This window comes from Scardinius erythrophthalmus, assembly GCF_964197995.2.
Source record: "Scardinius erythrophthalmus genome assembly, chromosome: 7".
Taxonomy (NCBI): Eukaryota; Metazoa; Chordata; class Actinopteri; order Cypriniformes; family Leuciscidae; genus Scardinius; species Scardinius erythrophthalmus.
The window spans coordinates 26,451,175-26,458,399 of record NC_138227.1 but is presented as its reverse complement, the minus strand read 5'-3'; positions in this window follow the sequence as shown (position 1 = coordinate 26,458,399).

The window sequence follows — 7,225 nt, the reverse complement described above, 5'->3', positions numbered from 1 at the left end:
ACACCATGCTATGATGAGTGCAACGACATGTACACCACCCAAGTTGGGATGCTAATAAGGGTCCCAAGCTAGAGTTTATTGACATATCATATAAGGGGGCAAAGACTCATAATTATAAATGGCCGGGCTCACCGAGGCCAGCCACAATCATGATGAAGGGACTTGTGTGCTTGCAGTGCAACGTTGTCCGAGTATGGACCCCAAGCGCTAACTGTAAAGTGCCAGGCTCACTGAAGCCAGCCACAATCCTAGTGAAGGGTTATGTACTTGTAGTACAGGGCTAACCGTGAAGAGCCGGGCTTGTAGAGACCAGCCCACCTTCTCGTGGAGTGGGCCCTGACGCCTATGGGGCACTGCAGCCCCATAGAAGCGTAAGCTAAAGTGATAGCATCCACCAACCATCTAGATAGTCTCTGCTTCGTGACTGGAAGCCCTTTGGTGCAACCACCGAAGCCTACAAAAAACTGCTCTAACTGCCAGTACTGGGCGGATGTATGCTCTCAGAGCCCCGACTGGGCAGAGCAGGTGCAACTACTGCTCGTCCTCCATGGAGGGGAGAGCAGAGAACGTGATCACCTGTGCTTTGAACGGGGGTGTCTTGGTTTGAGGATGACTTTAGAGTCACCTAGGCCAAACTCCAGACAGGAAGCACTCACAGAGAGTGCTTGTAGGTCACCAACTCGCTTAACTGATGCTAAGGCTAGCATTAGTGCAGTTTTCAGCGAAAGTGGTTTTAATTCGGCCATTTAATTCAGCCTCGCTGATAGTACTCAGGACACTCGCTGGGAGGTCCCCAAGCTCTCGTCGAGGGGCCACACATGTAGTGTCCACAGTTTGGGATGGGGATGCCAGATCATCCTGTTCACCTGGGAAAGGAGGTCTTTCCTCAGGGGAATTAGCCAAGGGGCTGCTGCGAGCAGCTGAATCATCTCGGAGAACCAAGGTTGGGTCTGCCAGAGAGGGGCCACTAGTAGGACTGCATGTCTGCCCTCCCTGACCGAGACCGGAGGAAAAGCATAAAGTAGAGGGCTGGGCCAGTCGTGGGCCAGCGCGTCCCTGCCCTTCGAGAAGAATGTTGGGCAACGTACGGACCAGGATGTGGTGACCTGAGATACGTCGTAGGAAGGTCCTGAGGGCTAGCACTACTGCGATCATTTCCAGGCAGTTGATGTGCAACCGTGCCTCCGTGCTCGACCATGAGCCAAAGGCTGGTTCGCCCTCACACAGAGTGCCCCAACCCGTGTTGGAGGCATCCGTGGTGACTAACATTCGTCTCGAGACTGTCCCCAAGCTCATCCCAAACTCAAAGAGACTGGGTGTCGCCCAAGGAGCCAGGGGGCTGATACAGCCATGGTCCACTCTGCGCCACGCTTGGGGAGGAACCCGAGGTTTCAGCCAGTACTGCAAGGGGGCACATGTGCAGCATACCCAGCGGGAGTACTGATGAAGCTGAGGCCATAAGACCTAGCATCCTCTGTAACCTTCTGAGGGCTCTGTTGGTTCCCATTCTGAATGAGCGTGCGAGCCGCTGTATAGTCAACGAGCGCTCGTCTGACAGCCACACCCTCATTTGGGCTGAGTCTAAAATTGCACCCAGGAAAGAGATCCTCTGCCTGGGCAGCAACAAGCTCTTGGCTGTGTTTATTCTGAGACCCAGACATTCCAGATGGCTGAGGAGCACAGATTTGTGGAAATTCTGTTCTGCCTCTGACCGGGCCAGAATGAGATAGTCATCAAGGTAGTTCAAAATGCGCATTCCCATTTGTCTTAAAGGGGAGAGTGCTGAATCTATGCACTTTGTAAAAGTGCGGGGGGCCAGAGACAGTCTGAATGGCAAAACTGTATACTGGTAAGCTGTCCCGTTGAAAGCGATTGTCAAAAACGGTCTGTGACGGGGCGCTATTTGGATGTAAAAGTAAGCATCTTTCATTGAGAAGAACCAATCCATCGGAATCTGTAGACCAGCGGACCGAAAAAAGATTTAGCGGGAACCGGGCCTCACCGACTTCCTGATACTCAGCCCTCTGACTCCGCCGTTTTTTCCACCGAGGTTCGGCAGAAAATGGGAACGGGAGAGCGTGAAGGGCAGGGTCGAGCTCTGAAAAGAGAGCAGCGACAGCGTGGGGCTTTCCCAGGCAGGCAACACATTCACCGTGACCGTCATCATCATGCAGAGAGGCTCTGCATGTGCCACATGTGTGGCGCGGCATTACAATGCCGTTTGTTCTTTTGTGAATTCTTATAATGAAAAAGGATATGCCTGTGTTTCACAGGAAAGCACAGGGGAGACCGCTTGCGGGATCGCTGGCAATTGAGCGCGCTGATCAGTCAGGTCGCTGGCTCACTACTGGATCAGGCCGGCTGCTGGCTCGCTGCTGTTACGCTGTAGGCTCCACTTCAGTCGGTGAGAAGGCGTAGGCTTTGATGTTGAGAGGATCAGCAAGGTCCAAAGATCGTCGCTGAAGGAGATTATATCTGAATCCATGGCAATTTGAGCTTCTTAGGTGGATTCCCCCTGGAATTTCCCTGGGGATTCCACTGCTCAGTTGGTTCGCGCAGTTACGCCGCTCTGCCGTTGGTTCGTGAAGTTCCCACTGACCAGCCAATAGCGTGCGATTTTTTTTTTTTTCTGTCGAAATGAAATGAAAATTGGGTTTTAGATTTAGCATCATAGCAGGTGTATGATGCATATACTGTATGATATATTACGATGTTATGATTACCTTTGTGAGTTATTCAAGTCGTTTTTAAGGATACTGAGCGGTCAGACTCTGAGATGGCGAACGGGAACATGGTTTGTGTAACATTAGCAACACACTATTAGTTGTTTGATAACATAGTTAAGCAAAAGGCCAATCATATAAATTACTGTTATGTGTCCGATGCAAAAAAAAAAAAAAAAACGATAGGCTACCAGTGTTTACCACAGTGTTACCTCAGTTGGCCTAGTGAATAGGCTTGTTTGAGATTCGCCTTGCCTCGCCTGAAATGTATGCGAGAGTAGGCGGCTGCAGTGAGGGGAGGAGTGAAAAAAGCACAGGCAAGCCGTACAGTTTTCTCTTCTCGTAGTGAATCAGACACCTGCATATCAAAGATGGATATCGCGGGATTCACGCTGGTACACAGAGATGCTAAAAACTGGATGTAATTTAAATTCTGTTGCTTTTATATGAAAATAAATATAATGAAAAAGACACCCAAAGTACTTCTTATTTAATCTCATTTAAAATAATAATTCAATATTTTTTTCCTTTAATATAGACGTGTTTTTATATATATTTTTTTTTATAAAAATTACATCACATATAAGATCACACTGTCAGAGAGTTTGGGAATATTCACACATAATTTATACACATAAAACATGATATCAGAGTTTTAAAATCAAACATTTTAAAAGAGAACAATACATCACGGTCATTTAAACCAATGAGCATTAAGCTGTGTTGTCAGCAAGTCGTTTCCCATCATGTTTTTGATCGGCACAGTCGGTGGAGAGCAAATGCGCGCGACTGCAGAATCTGACAAGTCCGCCTTGCGTTCGCGAGAGTTCTCTTACGAGAGGTCTCTCGTATTGCGTAAGGTTAGCTTACGCATCGGGAAAGTCTTCTTTCTTCGAGATCTGAAGCCAAAAAATTATCCTTAATTTTGTATTCATTGTCAACGCAGTGCAGCAGCCGACAGACCTAGGCAGGCTGTATAAGCGTGCTCATTGGCTGCTCGGTGGCAACTGCTTAAGCCTATCGGTGAGCGCTCTGAACGCGGCAACCAATGAGGTCGCAGCGCCGCTCGCAGCGACCACCAGAGACTGTTGTGACTGAGGAGCTCGCCGGAACCTCTCCCTCGAGCTCTCTCTCGCCCTCTCCCTCCCGGCCGCTCAACCGCCGGCTCTCGCCCGCGCCGCCGCCGCGTCAGGAGATGAGGCGAATGTGATAGATACCCGTACTCTCCCTCTGTTCGAGCCGTGCAACTACGCCGCTCACAAGGGATGGCAGAAGCGGACGGTCTCGGAGCGAGTTTCCTCTCCCTCTGTTCGAGCCGCGCAAACTGAGCCGCTCACAAGGGATGGCAGGAGCGGACGGTCTCGGAGCGAGTTTCCTCTCCCTCTGTTCGAGCCGCGCAAACTGCGCCGCTCACAAGGGATGGCAGGAGCGGACGGTCTTGGAGCTCTCTTTACGTTACAAGAAAGCTACTCCGTCCTCGCGCGTCACTCACCGGTGAAAGGGGAACAGAGTGTTTTCGTCCCGCCGTGGCCTGGACTATAACCTCCATTTCTCACACATTTCTCAGTCCCCTCTTAAGTTCAGGCGACTGGAATTGTTACTATTGCAGTATACGAGCCTGTTATAAATACACGCTCGCCTGCAAGCAAACGCTGTCACAAGACATGATGACGCTAACCGAGTACTAATGTATTCGCCCCTGTGGCTCAGTGGCAGAATCCTAGACTGTCAAGCTAGAGACCCGGGTTCAGTCCCCGCTCTCGCGGCAGATAAAAATTTATGCTGTTCGCTTCTCCGAGCTTGCGGCCAGTTTTTCTTACATACAGAAAGCAAGCCCGCTCTCTCCCTCGTTGGGCCGCGCAGATTGCGCCGTTCAAGGGATGACGAAGCAGACGGTCACAAGCAGCGTTCAGCGTGCGCGCCTCACTCACCGGCAATAAGATAAGAGAGTGTGTTAGTCTCACTACGGCTGGACAACCGCCAATTCTCACACATTTCTCAGTCCCCTCTTAAGTTCAGGCGACTGAAAATATTACTATTGCAGTAAACGAGCCTGTTTTAAACACACGCACGCCTGCAAACAAACGCCGACGCAACACATGAGGTCACTTTTTATATGCTCGCGCTAACCGAAAGCTAATGTGTTTTCCCCTGTGGCTCAGTGGCAGAATCATACGCTTTCGTGCGGGAGATCCGCGTTCGATCCCAGCTCTCGGGGCAGATAAATTTATGCTGCTTGCTTCTCCGAGCTCGCGGCCAGTCTTTCTTACTTACAGAAAGCGAACCCGCCTCTCGCACCACACCTACTCAGGGTGCTCGAGTATTTATGAGCGTCTAAACACGAGAGAAGAAAAGACGGTTAGCCCCGCAGCTCTGCGGCTGGACCACCGTCGAAGCTTCACGCACTGTCAGTCCCCGTTGCCACGGCTACTGCAGCTGTTTACCTCGCAGTCAACGAGCCGGTATATCTACCCGCTCGCCTGCGTGCATCCCAGAGAAATTTCAAAAGAGCAAAATGTCTGGTCGCACAGCTGACGCCGTATGTGTTTCTAGTACAGTGAATGTGCCCACGTTTCTGTGCTCACCCCTGTACACAAGTACTATACATCCCGTGTCTCTCACAGAGCCCACTCTCATGAAGCAGGCAAAAGCCGCTTTAGTGTTAGAAGTAGGTCACGTGTCCACTTCTCCGTGCCCACACCTACTCACTGCCTGCTCTGTCACACGGCCTCGCACGACCGGTCATGTTTTGAATGTAAGTCCTGTGCCCGCCCTCGAGCGCTCACACATACTAACTAACATTTTCGCCCCGACGCCGACATCGCGCGTCGCGCCTCACACTATATGTTTCCCGTCCAAAGCCACCGGGACACTGTGTGTAAAACGGCCAGCTATCGCTGCGTGCGATACGCCTTATCTAAGCACCAAGAGCGCGTGCGCCGCGGCCGCCCCTGAATGTAAGTCCTGTGCCCGCCCTCGAGCGCTCACACATACTAACGAACATTTTCGCCCCCGACGCCGCCATCGCGCGTCGCGCCTCACACTATATGTTCCCCGTCTAAAGCCACCGGGACACTGTGTGTAAAACGGCCAGCTATCGCTGCGTGCGATCCGCCGTATCTAAGCACCAAGAGCGCGCGCGCCGCGCCCGCCCCTTCGTTTCGAGCTCTCGAGCCCGCGATGCGCGGCGATCGGAGCCCGGAGGCCATTCTGCCCCTGGCTGCACACGCAAAAGCGTGGGAAGCTATTCCAGGCGCATCAGAACGGGTGCTAAGCACAGTAAAACAGGGCTATACTCTGCAGTTCGCTCGCCGCCCTCCGCGCTTTCAAGCGTGTATCGAGACCAGAGTGAATGTGGAAGTAGCACATCTACTTCGAGCAGAAATAGCTACACTTCTGTGCAAAAGGGCTATAGAACCGGTTTCCCCTTCCATGAGCGAGTCGGGCTTTTACAGCCGTTATTTCCTCGTTCCCAAGAAGGACGGAGCTCTCAGACCAATTTTGGATCTGAGACGTTTGAACAAGGCTCTTATGAGAAGACCGTTCAAAATGCTCACAACCAGACAAATTCTCGCGCAAGTTCGCCCGAGGGACTGGTTTATATCTATCGATCTAAAAGACGCGTACTTTCAGATCCAGATAATACCCCGTCACAGGCCATTCTTGAGATTCGCCTTCGACGGTCAGGTATATCAGTACACGGCCCGCCTGTCGACACAGCGTGCGCGCTGCATTCGACGCCTGGCCGCGTCCCTCCGGCCGGGCAGCACCGTACCTCTCAAAACATTTCAGAGGTTACTGGGTTGTATGGCCTCAGCCGCAGCAGTGCTTCGGCTGGGTCTTTTACGAATGCGCCCGCTACAACGCTGGCTGAATGCCCGAGTGCCTCACAGAGCATGGGCGGTGTTCACATCAGAGTGTCTCAGAGCTGCGTTTCAGCTCTGAAGCCCTGGTTAGCGGCCGACTGGTACCAGCGGGGAGTGACAATGGGAGCTATCTCACACCGCAAAGTTATCTCGACGGACGCTTCCACCTCAGGCTGGGGCGCTCTGTTCGAGGGCAAACCGGCTTTTGGCCTATGGTCAGACCGGGAAAAATGCCTCCACATAAACTGTTTGGAGATGATGGCGGTCGAGAACGCGCTCAGGCGCTTCCTCCCATTCATACGGGATCACCATGTGCTAGTCCGCTCGGACAACACGTCCGTGGTATCCTATGTGAACCGACAGGGCGGTGTCAGATCCAGGAATCTGTGCAGGCTGACAGAACGCCTTCTCGTGTGGGCTTACCGCTCGCTGCGCTCGCTGAGAGCCGCGCACGTGCCGGGCCACCTGAATGTCGGTCCAGACAGACTGTCCAGGGACAACATTCCCCCGGGAGAATGGTCTCTGAACCCCCAGACAGTCCAGTTTCTCTGGCGCCTATTCGGCATTCACGAGTTCACACTTACAAATAAGTCAGATAGAATAAATGCGTATTTGGCGTGCTGTCCGAGGAGAGGG